Here is a 15,868-nt window from a genome sequence, read left to right on the forward strand (position 1 = left end):
CAGGACACAGGGAGGGGGGCAGCTGGACGCATCCCATGACTGCGCTCTCTCTGGCACCCATGCATACTCGCTGTTGGGGGAAGACCATGTTAGCAGACTTCTCAACGGTTGAGGAGGTTTTTATGGTAAGAAGATTGGATCGCTAAGTATTTCCTGAACAAAGGTACGCTGGATCTGTGAGAGTAAGTTTTCAGATACACGGAACTTGCTGGAAAATCACCTCTGGCAAGAATAAGTTCCTCAGGGAGAGGCCCGTCGGGACAAAGCAGAGCCCGAGACAGGAAACAGGGCCACGTACTGCTAGTGCCATTTCTTTTTCTTGTTTTAAGGTTTTTAAAAATGTTTATTTGAGAGAGAGAGAGAGTGAGAGAGAGAGAATCCCAAGCAGGCTCCACACCATCAGCACAGAGCCTGGCGTTGGGCTCGAACCCATGAACTGTGTGATCATGACCTGAGCCGAGAGCAGGAGTCAGACGCTTAACTGACTGAGCCACCCTGGTGCCCCCACCAGAGCCGTTTCTAAGAGGAGGCGAGACTCCCCTGGAGGGAGGGAGGAGACCATGTCAGAACTGGCAGCTACTTGGTTGGGAACACAGTAAAAAAGTGTGAAAGTGGCTTCTAATTGGATGTGGCAGAGATGTTACGGGACAGAGAATGTGAGCTGTTTCCAAGAGCAGGCGTAGAAGGAACCCCCAGAAGAGGCGTGTAGAAGACGCTGGCAGGGGCCCGGATCGTCTGCATCGGGACTGCAGGGCGTCCACAGTCCCCAGCCGTGTGGGGCTGTCCCAGCAGGGGCAGATGCTGGTGGTCCACCAACGACCGAGTTACAGATTTGTGCAGAGAGCTCGAAGAACCCCCAGGATGTCAGAAGCACATTAGGACATCTAAATATAGATTTACTTATGGACACGTGGAATTGTAAGCTTGGGAACAACTCCTAGAGAAGGACATAGCCTAACTTGGGGCCCAAGTGGTCTGGACCCGGTAACGTGGCTAGGTCGTGGTGAGCGGCCAGCCATATTCTAGTTCATTAATTTTGCACACTCCACGTTGCCCTTGAAGTTTGGTGCTGGGGGAGGTTATGTGGCAGATAGTGAAACCAGATCAAAGTTCAGTCTCCTTATTTACATCTTTAAAAGTGTCTAACATTTTGGAAACGGTTCCACAGAGTATTTGTTGCAAAGATATTATCAATAATGACATCTAGGGGCCCCTGGGTGGCTCAGTCGGTTAAGCATCTGACTTCGGCTCAGGTCACGATCTCACGGTTTTTAGGTTCGAGCCCCGCGTCGGGCTCCGTGCTGACAGCTCGGAGCCCGGAGCCTGCTTCGGAGTCTGTGTCTCCTTCTCTCTCTCTGCCCCTCTCCTGCTTGCACTCTCTCTCTCTCTCTCTCAGAAATAAATAAACATTAAAACATTACAAAATAATAACATCTCGTGCACTGGTGGAGATTCTGGAACTGCTGAGCAGAGGCACGTGATGACGGCGACTGTCCTCGGCCACAGAGTGGATGTGTGAGCTGAAGGTCCGTGTCCGCCATCAGGGTTAAATCCCGCTAACAAAGGGCTGGCAAGCACAGTCGTGTCTGACACAGCAGATGGCTATCTGGACATCCTGGACTTCCCTCCGAAGACTCCCTGGTCTAGATTGGCTATTTGGATCAACACTGAACACACATCCGCAATTAAAAAAAGAACAACAAACCACGAGAAATTGATCTTTTTTCAGTCTGGTGGAAAGATAATGGATGGCTCATTTGTACAGACATGAAACCCGGGGTCCTGGGCGGGAGGAAACCAAATGACATTAACACCCATTCCAGAGAAGTGACTCAGCTATGTGCTGTCCTCCTGACAGGGGCAGAAACAACCTCCAGAATGCTCGTTCTTCTCAAAGCCATTTGCCGGGAAGAGAAATAGCAATTTCCATCCACAAAATGGGAGGCGACCACGCCACACAGCCACCCCTCCAAGGCACATGCTCACTGCTGATGTGCTCCTTCGAAGACCGTGTGGCCCGAGACAAGATGCACACGGTTCACCGAAAAGACAGGGAGCCGCGACGGGGAGGCTCGGAACACAGACCTGGAGGCGGGCCGATCGGCACGCATGGTTCCTGCTGTCTGTGGGAGCTGGAAAAAACATGGCAGAGTTCATCCATCACACGGCTGGAGCCCAGCATCCTTGCGAGCTTCCCCCCAGAAAGCCCTGCCCTTCAGTCTTGGGAGGATGTTCCCTTCTGTGCTGCATGTGGCCGTGTTGTTGTCTGTCACGGTCACGGCCTTGTTGGTTGGTCCCGTTCTGCACGTGGTGGGCCACAGGTCGGGGTAACACCGTGAAGGTTAGGGGTTTCCTCTCCGCCAGTCTGGGTCGCTGACCCTCCAGTGGATTCCAATCCTAAACGAAGAATGTCCTCAGAAAATACAGAAAGAAGAACACACGAGCAAACAGGAGATACGGACCACGAGACGTCGCCCCTCGTCCCTACTTGTGCACGGACGAAGGAGGCCACTGGTGCAGCCTCTCGTGCGTTTCTCTGATTTAGACGCGCTGCTGGTTACGAATGACACTCACTATCTGTTTCCCATTGGGGATTTATGGGCAACGGCCGCTCAGTTTGGCAGTGATTTCTTTGAGCCACAAGATTCCTCCTTGTCAAGCAAAACAGTAGCGCTTTCTGGGACACCTCCATCTGATGCGTCAGGAAGGAATTCAGGAGGCAGAGGCTGGCATGGCTTTTCCCTCTGATAGTGATTCACTGGAAAATTATTTCCCATCAAGAACGGGCTTCCATTTCTTTAGCGGCTTTTCTGCTCGCCCTTCCATGCCCAGGACCACAAGCTGGCACCTGCTTGCTCCTGGGAAGGTCTCCAAGGGACACACCGATTGGCGTGAACATCCGCTAACTTTAAGTCTCCTCTCTCTTTTTGTTTAAATTTTAACATTCATTTATTTTTGAGACACAGAGAGAGAGCATGAGCAGGGGAGGGGCAGAGAGAGAGGGAGACCCAGAATCGGAAGCAGGCTCCAGGCTCTGAGCTGTCAGCACAGAGCCTGACGCAGGGCTTGAACTCACGGACTGTAAGAACACGACCTGAGCCGAAGTCAGATGCTTAACCGACTGAGCCACCTTGGTGCCCCTGTAAGTCTCCCCTCCTAAAAAAACCTCCAGAAACCAAAAACCAAGGGGAAAAGTGAGGTGATTTCAAATGGTCTAAATTAATTCAACTGGACCTAGTGAACCTCTCCAGCCACCGCTGCTGCCTCTGAGCGCTGGGCTGGGACTGTGGCACGCGGGTTGGGCAGGGTGGAGGGGTGGGGATCCCCCGGCACCACCTCACGGGCATCTCCCCCCATGCATGAGACCCCAGGCGTCCATAGTCCCGGGTACTTGAGAGGCTCCATCACCATCCCGCCATCCCGAGCATCCCAGGGGCACCTGCCCGCGTCAATCTCCTGCTGGCTCTCTGAGCAAAGACCGTTTTCGAAGCACAGCCCGCCTGTTTGGCCTCTGAAATGATCTGCTGCATTGGGATTTTATAGGAGTTTTATAATTCCTCCAGTCCCCACTGCCGCCAGCCGTCCCCCTTTCTCTTCTCAACCCCTGGCCTGGCCATGTGATGTCAACCAGCAGCGCCTGCCCCGTGGCCCGCACCCCGCTTCCCTGCTAGGAGAGCGTCCTGCCCTCTCCCCTGGGGGGGGGCGCCATGCCTCTGAATCTGCGTCTCCCACCTCCCCACAGTCTGGCATGCGTGCTGGTCACATACGCGAAGGATGAAAACATACGGGGCTTTATGAGTATTCCACTTTACAGCAAGGGTAGAACCTTCAGATACGTGTCGGGTTGGAAGCGCGCCATTGACCCAGCAAGTTTCCTTTAAAAAAGCAATTAAAGGGGCGCCTGGGTGGCTCAGTTGGTTGAGCGTCTGACTTTGGCTCAGGTCATGATCTCGCGGTCTGTGAGTTCGAGCCCCGTGTCGGGCTCTGTGCTGACAGCTCAGAGCCTGGAGCCTGCTTCGGATTCTGTGTCTCCCTCTCTCTCTGCCCCTCCCCCATTCGCGCTCTGTCTCCTTCTGTCTCAGAAATAAATACACATTTAAAAAAAATAAAAAAATTAATAAAGCAATTAAATAAGAGAAACCGAAATACCTCATTATCATATGATTTGCTACCTTACGCTTTTTTGCTTCGCACGCTAACCGATTCACAGAGACACAGTTTACGAGCTTTCAGGCCAAGAGGCTATAAGCTGAGCCAACCACCTGCAGGTCAGTGAGGTGAGGAGTCAGGGTCCAGCCTGCTCTGAACCAGGGCTGCTTGGAAAGTAACAGAGCTGAGCGTTTTCCTAACACAAAATGTGGACTTTGAAGAAGCTTTTTTAAAAATAGGTTTTGTTTGCTTTAGTTCCCACGGCCGGACCGGTGTGCAGCAAAACCCCAGTGTCTCTTCTCCACGTGTCCAGTCAGGTCGCCTCGAGTCTCCACGGCAAACACCTTTGTGAAATGGCGTAGGCCACCCTTTGTGTTACTTTCGTTCCCTCTGTTCTTCATTTTAAAGGACACGGACCACGCTAAAATGAGTTGTTGGTTTGGCCCCTCTGAGCAGAGCCCAAACCGACAGTAAACAGCACCAAACCCGCCCTCGTGACACACCGGGTCGTAGTTTGATGACGCTTTTACCTGTGAACTCGTTCTCCACGTCTCCGCCTCCCCGACTCACAGGAGGTGGTCAGGACTGTGATGATGGGATACACGGATGCATGCAAATTTATAATAAAAGACAAAACCAAACAACCATGGACGGAACAGTCCGTTACAAAATGGAGCTGTGCTAAACCAACCCAATGGTTAGGAAAGAAGTTGGAAATGTGTGGGCGTGCTCTCAAGGTCTCAGAAAAATTCAGGAAGTGCACCAGATGTCTTCTGTTAAGAGGCGTTGGAAGTCCCGAGAGCTACATCTTTTTTTTTTTTTAAATATAAGTTTATTTGTGAGAGTATGTTTTTCCTCTTAAATAGTTCTCTTCGAAAACTTCCCAAATGGAATGCTGGCCAAAAGTGGTGAACCCTTCAGGCTTCAGGGAGCGACTCTGAGTATGTGCACTTGAACGTGAGAGTCCCTACAGGAGGCAGAGATCTAGGTCAATCATCTGAAACACTTCATTTTCTGAATAGCTCTTTTCTCTTACTTACTGAAGCAGAATCAGGGCTTTTTCTTTAATCTAATCAGTCAGGAGTTGTATAGTGCAGGCTCAGAGGTAACCATATTTTCCCTCTTTGGGAGGTGATATAAGAGGTCATAATGGTAAGCATGCTGGTATTTTTGTGTGTTTTTGACATAAGCATTGATAAATAAGGATCACATTCAAGGACTCAGAAATCAAGTTAGTAAAGACTATTTAAAACACTGGGGTTTTCTGCGTTTTGGTTATAATTTTGAATGTATGTTTGAATACGAATGAAATGATACTTTTCTTAGTGTCATTTTTTTTTTAAGTTTTATTTATTTTGAGAGAGAGAGTGCATGAGTGAGTGGGGGAGGGCGGAGAGAGAGACAGAGAGAGAATCCCAAGCAGGTTCCGTGCAGTCGGTACAGAGCCTGACGTGGGGTTTGAACCCACGAACCATGAAATCATGACTTGAGCTGAGATCAAGAGTCGGACACTTAACCAACTGAGTCACCCAGACACCCCTACTTTCATTGTTTTGTAATCGACTTCGGGCTAGAAAAGCTGCCTTGAGCCCCATTTTGTCCAGTTATCAGCAGGAGAGGGACAGAAATTTCCTTTTGACCAAAGTTTCAAAAGCCACAGAATGAATTAACGTCCAGAAAACATCTAACATCTTATTGCAACGTCTTGTCAGCTCAGAACTTTCCCACCTATGCTGCTCCTACAAGTTGGTCACACACACCAAGTGTGTACGGACGATTAGGTTATGTAATGAACATGCACTACATGAATGAATGAAAATGGAAGTCACCACCCCGGCTGGCCGGTCCACGAGGCTGTAGGAACAGCCGGTGCGTGAACCCTGGGAGAGGTTAGAAACGCAGCTGGTGTGTGTTTGGGAGAATTTGTCTGGTTACTACACATGGTTATTGGATATATTATGAATATGGAACAAATTCAAGAACATTAGATTCTCCTAGCCTTGTGGCGATTACCAAAGTCATCAAGAATTTTAATCAAGCATCTTACAGAAGGAACTTGTACAATTATCAAATGACAGAAGCTGTGACCGAAGCCAGCCTCATTCAAATCCTCCTGTCTCAGCCTTGAAGCAGTGCTGTTCCCTCTGAAGGGGGCAGGTGGCCTCTCATCTTCCTGGCAGGAAGACCATGGACCGCAAATATAACCAGATTAAAATAAATTAGGAGAGTTGTGTGGGAATTTACATTTTCAAACATTTTCACAACCAATCCCTCCAAACTTAAGCCATTTCCCCAAAGTCCCAATATTTTCATATATTACACAAAAGTGGATTGTGTCGCCTGAGGAACGGCGGGCATCTGGAGAAGGGAAGGTTTCATAAGCCCTAGGCTGGGACCAACCCTTGTTATTTGTGGAAAAGAAAAGAAGTCAAATGGGTCAGATAGGCAAGACTGCAGGTCTGGGGCCAACTCACAGAACCACTTAGAACCCATTATGGGGGCGCCTGGGTGGCTCAGCCGGTTGAGCGTCTGACTTCAGCTCAGATCATGATCAGGTCATGTTTGTGAATTTGAGCCCCACGTCAGGCTCTGTGCTGACAGCTGGGAGCCTGGAGCCTGCTTCAGATTCTGTGTCTCCCTCTTTCTCTGCCCCTCCCCTGCTCATGCTCTGCCTGTCTCTGTCTCTCTCAAAAATAAATAAACATAAAAAAAATTTTTTTAAAGCCCCATTATGGGTAAAGCTAGATTATTTCCCTCCCAGAGTGGCTGGGACGGGATGTTTCAGATTTGCCCCAAATGGCAGCATTAATCTGTCCCTGATCTGGGACATGTCTGGCAGGGGCTTTGGATTGTTTCTGGACTGGGAGCTCCTCGGCGAGGTTTCCAGCCTCACAGGCTTGAGGATGTGTGTCCAGGAAGAACCCATTTTCTGCCTGGGTGACTCTGGGCAAGTGGTTTAACCTCAGACTCAAGGTCTATGAAGTGAGCATTTCGTGTGGACCCGGGGAGTTGAGCAGCTGGCTAGGCACGTGTGATGTCCACAGCTTCCCTCTCCTACTTCTCTTTCCTCCCGCTTGTACCTTAAACGTCCTTCACAGGAGCTACTGGAACACCTGTGTACGGTGGCTGCTTTACAACCTGTGTGTTCTCTTGATTTTCCTGCCAACGAAGAAGGTTCTTATGACTAAAAACTGGCAGGAGTTTGTGGTTGATCTCTTGATAAAATGGCCCAAGCAAGCCAAGACAAATATGGTTAGACGGTCAAGGGAGAAGATAAAAAACAAGCTTTTTAAATGGATTTGGCCCAAATAAAGTGACTTTTTAAAAATCAGTCTAAATTAATTTGGTTGGTGGTCTCACAGGCGGCTGGATGACTTTCCACTCTGACCTGCCTCTGGGCTAGATGCAGCCGGTATGATACCAAGTGGATGGCACTTGTCTTACTCCGTTCCTCAGGTCAATGATGGCCCTAAATTGTATCTCTCACCCTTTGTTGATTTATATTTGCTGCTGTTATTTAAAAATTTTTTAAATGTTTTATTTATATTTTAGAGAGACAGAGAGACAGTGGGGGAGGGACAGAGAGGAGGAGGCACAGAATCCAAAGCAGGCTCCAGGCTCTGAGCTGTCAGCACAGAGCGCGACGCGGGGCTCAAGCCCACGGACCGTGAGATCATGACCTGAGCGGAAGTCAGCTGCTTAACCGACTGAGCCACCCAGGTGCCCTAGCTGCTATTATTTTAATAGGCTGGTTGAGTTTTTCCTCATAGCAGACAGGCATTTTATTATTTTTAATTGCACTTAAGTAAATACACTTCACACTTTGCCTTTTTTTTTTGCCCTAAAGCAGGAAATACAAATATTAATGGAAACAGCCAAGACGGAGAAGGGACAAGAAAAGGAAGCAGGAGCGAAAGAAGAAAGCTGGTTTTTGGCTCAGATTTGCGCACGTTTCTAAAAATAACATCAAAGCCCTCAGAACACGTATGGCCTGGGGGCGCCTGCACTTGTTGGATGTTTCCCAGGGTGTCCAACAAGGCTGCTTTCAGCAAATAGCAGCCCATCTTTTCAAATTAGAGGGCTGTTAAAACGTGGCTTTAGAAAATCTTTTCCAGGACTCGAAAGAAGAGATAAATCTATGAATCTGAAAACATGGCGTAAAAGTCTTATTCTAACTAGTGTCCTCGGCCCCCAAGCTCAGAGCTGGTCTCTCCTCTATGTCCACAAAGCACGTGGAGTTAGTATAATTAGTTTGGGGCTCAGGTCACATGGTTGACCGCTGCTTCAGCAACATGCTTTGCAAGGGGCGGTCCCGTTCGGAGACCATATTTCCACTTTTGATTTATTCCCCAAATGTCTGCTCTTCCAAGGCTGTGAAATATGCCACCTACAGTGTTCTAAAAAAGTGAAAAAATAGTTCACCAGTCTACTACTATAAAAATACGCATCCATCATCAAATGAAACAGGAAATGAGAAATTCATCCTGCAAAGTTCTCTTCTAATAAGTTCCCCCCACTCCCCCCCCAGTCAAGCCCATCGATATTGGTGACTTGAGCGTTCAGATGACAGGGGCGCAGGCCAGGGACACGGGGTGGTGGCTGATGATGCCAACAGGGTGTCTCAGGTTCCGGGGCAGCACGGGGCACCTCCCTGTTACAGCTGTACTTGGCAGAAGCCCTGTTAGCAGCAGCCCAAGACTCTTGTGATGCAGCTGTAAGTAAATGGACTGTAAAATGATCTTCAGACGAATATCAATGGGGGTGTATAAACAGAGGACCAGAAGACGTTTTCCAAAAAGTCTCCGCCTGTCATGTAATATTAACAAGGCTGCCTTGTGGTCTTGGCAGCCTGGGCTCCGGCCTGAGCAACGTTATGACCAAGGATGGTAAGGCTGTGAAGAAGCCCATATTAGTCATGACCCAGGAACCCGGGCTCTCACAAGAGAGTGCAGTGCCCCGGCCAAAACACGCAATCGGATCACAGGACATCTGCATACTTAACTTTTCCCTAAAATCTCGCTATGCCTACAGTCTGACCTGTCCAACAGTTTAAAAACATGATGGGTGGCAAATCTTTGGCATCCGTAACTAAGAAACAGCAACCATTTAAATATCAGTGTTGATTTTATTTTATCATTAGGGATTGGAAACCCTGTTTAATTCTTTCCTTTCAGGATAAAAAGGTCAACCTTGTCATTTCCATTAAAAACTTGAATGGCTTAATTTTAGAGTTTCATGGAATTTAACTATAAGATGTTTAGTCTTTATCTTTTGGAGATCATTAAGGGGGTGAGTGTGTCTGATGATTTGCTAGCGAACCAGAGACGTGAAGGCACGTTCCAGAAAAAATTAAATGATTCTCTTTTCTAGGGCTTCTTGCTGGCTAAATCCCATTGTCCTGGGAGCCTGTCCAAGCAGAGAGCTCACCTCGGTAATTCCTGACACACAGGAACTCTGGGGCACCTGCCTGTGGGGGAATTATCGCTACCCACCACTTAGGGGGCAAGAGAAACCTGCACATGTTTCCCCAAGTACTGGGTTGGTTGTTAAAAAACCCTTTCGATCTGCATTGTCCAATCCCACAAATCCTCAAAGACAGATTCCCATTTAAAAAGCATAATGGAGGGTCTAGATCGGTGTATCCCTTGTCATGAATGGACCGTCCTACTGGAGGATGTCAGCAATAGGGAAGCAGGGGGAGGACGGTGGGGGGAGTGGGGGAGCAGTCTCAGTACCTTCCGAACAATTTTGGTGTAAATCTAAAACTGCCCTAAAATGAAAAGCCTTTTTAAAATAATAGAAGAGAGGGAAAAAGTACATTCCATTTATTTTAGCCTCATTTTCATTAGGACCTTTTACTTGTTTGGGGTTCTTGCTTATGATCTATTTTATTCCACAACCCTCAAGTGGAATTAAAGACTTGGATCTAAAGCGTCCTTAGTGAGACAGCTTGTTGGGAAAGATTTTTAGTTATAAACAGAGTTTTATATGTAGTTGATATAATGGCCAAGTCTAAAGAGGAGGAGTAGAGCCTTACGGGAGGAATGTGTCACATTCTCATGTAACTTTGCAAAGCGAGGGCTGGTGATGGGGGTGGGGAGAGGGAGAGAGGGGTGGGGTCGGGGAAGAGGGAGAGGGAAAGAAAAGGCAGAAAAGAGAGATCACTTATTGAAATTGGCACCTTGCTGGCCATTCTACCCAACATGCAAACCTCCCATCTGTGCCTTTCACACAGAGCGTGTCTCTCCACAATGGACGAAATTACTCTCTTTGAACCTCCTCTCTTTTCACACAACACGGTAGTTGCAATTACTTCATAGAAAGTGCTTGGCAGAAGAAAAAGTGGGCGGTTCCAGCATGGACAGCAAAGCTGGTTGTGTGGACAATCACTGGGCGGCTGGGGGCTTCCGAAGGGGAACGTTCACATGACCCGTCATGGATCGTACTCACGGACCTGAGGTCCTGCTCCCCCGAGGAGACGTGTCTCCACTGGTTACTTCCAAACCTGTGGAGGACTAGTCTGCACAGAACTGCTCGAGCAAGGAGCATTCTCTCTGTGTTACCATCAATAAGCTGTGGATAATTCGAGCATCACGAGATGTGTCTTGTTCTGGAATCACTTATGAATGAAAGCCAAGTGTATGGAAGATGTGGCAGTGGAGGGGTTCGGGGCCACTGGCTGGGCTGCGTAACAAGCACCCGATGAGCCAGAAGTCCTGCTGGCCGTCTCCATGTCCCATGTGATGGGTTGCATCTCACCCTAGCAGAGGCACACACAAGCTAGTCAAACCCTAACCCATTGACTAGAAAGTACTGGAAGATGCCTAAGTGGATGTGTCAGATAGCAAGGAGAGGACCGCAGAGTGAACCCTGGCTGGAGTCACGCACCCAAGGACGTTCTTGAGTCACTGAGTACAGTGTTAAGAAGCAGATTTATGTCGGGACGCCTGGATGGCTCAGTCAGTTAAGTGTTCTACTGTTGATTTTGGCTCAGGTCATGATCTCACTGTTTGTGGGACTGAGTACCATGTCGGGCTCTGCATTGACAGCACAGAGCCTACTTCAGAGTCACTCTGCCCCCCTCTGGTCTCTCTCTCAGTTAAATAAATAAACATTAAATATATATTAAAAAAAAGTGGATGTATGTCAGCACGCCCGGGATGTGGGGCGTTGCTCTGGGGAGAGTATCTGGAAACATCCACAGCCCACGATACAATGGCACCATCAGGGAAAGACTTCTGACCTGGAAGTAAAAGGCTTTTCTGTTTTCTCATGTGCACGTGCATACGATTATCTGTCAAGCTCTGAGCAGCCCATCTAAACCCCCGCTGTCAGGGCCATCCTTAAAAAAGCCCATCTGGTCATGGGGGCCTGAAATACAAGTACTCAGTGGCTTCCTTTCTTTTTAAAAAAATTTTTTTTTAACATTTATTTATTTTTGAGACAGACAGAGACAGAGCATGAACAGAGGAGGGGCAGAGAGAGAGGGAGACACAGAATCGGAAGCAGGTTCCAGGCTCTGAGCCATCAGCCCAGAGCCTGACACGGGGCTCGAACTCACGGACCGCGAGATCGTGACCTGAGCTGAAGTCGGATGCTCAACCGACTGAGCCACCCAGGCGCCCCATCAGTGGCTTCCTTTCATTCTCAGAGAGGCCGAGCCCTGCACAAAGCCTCCCTCCTCCCGCACAGGCTGATCTCTGGCCCCCAGCAAGGCCCCTGGCCGCCTGCTCCTTGCTCAGGGCTCACACCCGCCTGGTACACCTGGGGCACGAGCCACTGCCTTCCTCCTAGGACCAAAGTCCTTCTGTCTTCAAACATTCCTCTCTTTCCTCCACCTCCTGGCCCTACTTCCCCTGCTGACCAGCCACCAGACCTCCTTGGCTCCTCTCCCTCCTTGCCCAACACCCCATCTCGTCTAGGCCCTACTCAGCTGGCCGCGTGACTCTTTTCGGGACCATCTCACTGTGTCATCAGCCTTCCCATCACTACACCTGGCTCCTTCAAACACCCTTTCCAGCACGTCAGGCCACACAGCAGGCCTGCGGTGGCCCCCCACCGCCCTGCGCAGAGCCTTCCCGCTGCACGGAAAGTCCTCTATCCAGACTCGGCCTGTCTCCTTCCTGCCCTTGGCCCTTTGCTCAGGATGCAGCCCCATGGGCGGGATGCACTCTGGTCAAGGTCATCTAGGGCCAAGCCCCCGCCGCAATGGTGCGCACAGAGGCCTCCAGCACAGACTCTTGCTGTTTAAAGGGACTTCTGTTCCACCCATCTGTGTTACCCAGACTCCCAGCGATTGTGCCCTTCCTTCTTATGTGTTAATTTTCTGTGTCTTTAATGGACTGTAAGCTCCTCAGGATGGGAATCATAATTCTTTGTGCTTTCTAAGCTTCATGCATTTATTTTAAAAATATTTATTTATTTATTTCTCAGAGAGAGACCGTATGTGTCGGGGAGGGGCAGAGAGAGAGAGAGAGAGAGAGAGAGAGAGAGAATCCCAAGCAGGCCCAACTCGGGGCTCAGTCCCACGAACTGCAAGATCATGACCCGAGCTGACATCAAGAGCCAGACACTTCACCGACTGGGCCCCCCAGATGCCCCCCGTTTATTTCTTATCATAGTGATCTGTGTGTTACATAAAACTTACCCTTTTAACCGTTTGAAGCGTGCCGTTTGTTGGCATTGAGCACACTCACAATGTTGTACAGCCAACAGCTCATTGACATCCTAAACGTAACAGCCCCCGTGGGACAACACCGCCTGTGTCTTCCCTCTCTCAGGCCCCCGTAGCCTGGAGTTTGCTTTCTGTCTGGAGAATGTGCCAGCTCTGGACATTCCACGTGTGAGCGTGGGCATACACCACGTGTCCTCTGTGGCCGGCCCCTTCCGCGGGGCTTGCTGTTTCCAAGGTTCATCCGGGCCGCGTGTGTCCGCACGTCACGCCTCGGCGGGGCCGAAGAGCGCTCCGGCGTGTGGATGTCCACACTCTGCGTCCCCATTCGCGCTGGCGGGCTCCTGGGTCGTCCCCAGCTTTCGGGGACTGTGAAAAGCACCGCTAGGAATGTGGTTTACGCACAGCTGCTCGAGGCCCTGTTTTCAATTCTCCCGGGCGCATAGGTAGGGGTGCAATTGCTGCTCCCTAGGTGACCGTATGCTTACTTCTTGGAGGAGCAGGACCCCTTTTCCTTGCGTTTCTGTGGTGCCTCATACTGCTGGCGGGGGCTGGGAGGAGACGGTGGGCACACGGCTAGTATCTCATGAACTCAGTGGCAGCAGAAGGCAGCGGTTCGCAGCACGGGCTCTGGAGCGGGAAAGCCTGGGACAGCAGTGTTGACCCTGGGCAGGCCGGCCTCTCTGTGCCTCCGTTTCCTCATCTGAAGGTGGAAGTGAGCAATCTGCCTCCCTGGGTTGGTGTAGCAGAGGAGTGAGTACGTGCAAAGCGTGAAGCACTGCCAGGAGCAAAGAAAGCAGTGTCCACGTGTCTGCTGTTGCTCTATAATGACGGTAAATTAGGACCCCCGCGCCCCCTCGTCCGGGGGCTAGGAGATCCCCCGAGGATGTGTGCAAGAAACCCAAGCTAAAGACACAAGTCAATCAGCTACAGCACGGGCGGTCGAGGCTTGGCTTCTCCCCCCATCCTTCCAGCGTCTCCCTGAACCATTAAGGATGCGGGCGGGCCTGTGGGGTTCCACCGTCACTGCCTTCTGCAGGAAGCCCTTCACCAGCCACGGGTCCCACAGTCAAGTTCCGGGAAGAGGCATTTTGCCTCTCATTATATCTGAGTCATGCATTAAAGGTCTCTTTTCTAAAAACTCTTAATAGTACGATTCTCTTGAAATGGTCCAGAATTACGGCACAAAGTCTAACTGAAATGGGGGTGACTAAAATCCAACAGTAAAAACCTCCTTACCCAGAGAATTGAAGGGCAATTCAACAGAAACGTCATTTCGTTTTTACGTAAGGCTTGCGTCACACTGAATGACAGTCGTAAAATTATAATCCTCACATAATTTCCACACCCAAGTACTGCCATTTAATTTTGGAAATTACTCGTGGCTGGAAGAGTAATCCAGCCTTAAGAAACCAAGCCAGTGGTAGGTGCGGTTAGATAATTTTATTTTTCCTTTGAGAGTCTTTTATTATTTATTTACTTATAAGAGAGAACGAGTGAGCGTGCACATGCGTAAGCAGGGGAGCGGCAGAGAGACAGGGGACACAGAATCAGAACCAGGCTCCAGGCTCCGAGCTGTCAGCACAGAGCCCGATGCAGGGCTTGAACTCACAAACCGCGAGATCGTGACCTGAGCCAAAGTTGGAATCCTGAGCGACTGAACCCCCCAGGTTTTTAAATGAGCTTGTTAGAGACATGAAAAAGACAATCACACAAGATGAGCTTTATTCACCATTCTCATAAATTTGTGCTATTACAGGGCTCCTAGAGTCATGTGCAGGTCACATGTCCCAGGCAGGGGCCACCGAGGCCGGGTGTCCTTTCCTTCCTTCCTCACGACTGGGACTCTTCCCGTTGTTCTCTACATGGGGTGTGGGTGGGGTGATCCCGATCATAGCCACTCCAGGACTCGTGAACGCACACAGTCACTCCTTAGCTTTACCTTCTTTTCTTCTCTTTTTTAGAGACAGAGAGGGAGCAGGAGGGGGCAGGGGGAGAGACAGAGAATCCCAAGCAGTTCCCAGTGCGGAACTCAATCCCATGACCCTGGGATCGTGACCTGAGCCAAGTCAAGAGTCGGACGCTCAACCGACTGAGTCGCCCGGGCGCCCCCACCCTTAGCTTTACTTTCTTGGCGCTCAGCTGTCTCAGAAGCCCCACGTCTGTCTTCCAGGACTTGACTTGTAGTTGGAGAAAGAGGGAGTTGGGAGGGCGCCACAGGAGAGCAGATGGCTCCCAGGACAGGAAATATGCAGTAATTACTGCTGACCACAGTTAGACAAGGCGGGAGGGACGGGCTGTGGGGAGGGATTCTCGGCGTCCCACAGGGAAACGGGAATGCGCAGCATGGCCTTTCTTCCGCGCGGAGCGGGGCATCCGCTGCACAGTTCACGTCTGGGCAGAAACTTCACGAACACTCCGCAGACGAGGCGCCTACACACGCACACGGCCTCCGAGAGCCCCACGCATCTGGGACATGGCCTGTGGCCCCTCCCAGTGAATCCTAGCCCCCGTTCCCTCGGTCCTCGAGGGCCCAGTTCTGGTCCACCCCCTGGAACCTACCTTCCCCTGAACCTGGGACATGGGGAACAGCCCTGACACGTTTATCCAAGCAGCGGGTCCTCTGGAACAAAGCTGGGAGCATGTTAGGAAAGTCATTCTCTGGGCTCTTCTACTGGCTCCTTGCAGGGCTCTTTCCTCGCAAGGCGCTGGCTGACTTCTCTTCCTGCTGATTCTTTTTGCTCAAATCTTGTAATGTTTGATCCCGACTTTCAGTGTTGATTTCAGCCCCTTCCCTGTTCTGGAATCCCAAATCTGAGGCTCTTCACCTCCTGTCATTTACTGTCGAAGACTCAGATGCTTGTTTCTATCCCCCTCCAAATTCACCCTGGGAGGGAGTGGAATGTGTGGTAGCCAGAAGAGAGAAGCTTCTGGAAGAAGTGCACACAAGGATTCTCACCACATATGGAGGCATAAGGAGCATTGAGAAATTCAGGGTAAATATTGAGGAAGAGCAAACTGAGACTGACCCAGTGAGCTGGAGAGAAC

The 15,868-nt window shown here is 50.1% G+C and overlaps 1 protein-coding gene and 3 long non-coding RNA genes across 4 annotated transcripts in view; 1 reads left to right on the top strand and 3 right to left on the bottom strand.

Annotated features, from left to right (window-relative positions):
* LOC121037711 (uncharacterized) overlaps positions 1-2,442 on the top strand; it is a 13,970-nt gene extending 11,528 nt beyond the window's left edge. Inside the window, exon 3 of the long non-coding RNA XR_005793935.1 lies at positions 2,432-2,442. This is a non-coding gene — a long non-coding RNA (uncharacterized LOC121037711). The remainder of the gene's footprint in view (positions 1-2,431) is intronic.
* The window catches only part of COL4A2 (collagen type IV alpha 2 chain), a 172,433-nt gene that overhangs the window by 83,447 nt on the left and 73,118 nt on the right, over positions 1-15,868 (bottom strand). The gene's annotated exons all lie outside the window — the stretch shown is intronic.
* Positions 467-9,606, bottom strand: LOC121037713 (uncharacterized). Its single transcript, XR_005793937.1, has 3 exons — positions 9,595-9,606; positions 8,474-8,483; positions 467-780 (listed from the first exon to the last, which is right to left on the bottom strand). It is a non-coding gene; the product is annotated as an uncharacterized LOC121037713 (long non-coding RNA).
* LOC121037714 (uncharacterized) lies at positions 4,929-7,736 on the bottom strand. Its single transcript, XR_005793938.1, has 2 exons — positions 7,230-7,736; positions 4,929-5,116 (listed from the first exon to the last, which is right to left on the bottom strand). It is a non-coding gene; the product is annotated as an uncharacterized LOC121037714 (long non-coding RNA).

This window comes from Herpailurus yagouaroundi, unplaced genomic scaffold (genome assembly GCF_014898765.1).
Source record: "Herpailurus yagouaroundi ecotype Mexico unplaced genomic scaffold, PumYag 164, whole genome shotgun sequence".
Lineage (NCBI taxonomy): Eukaryota > Metazoa > Chordata > Mammalia > Carnivora > Felidae > Herpailurus > Herpailurus yagouaroundi.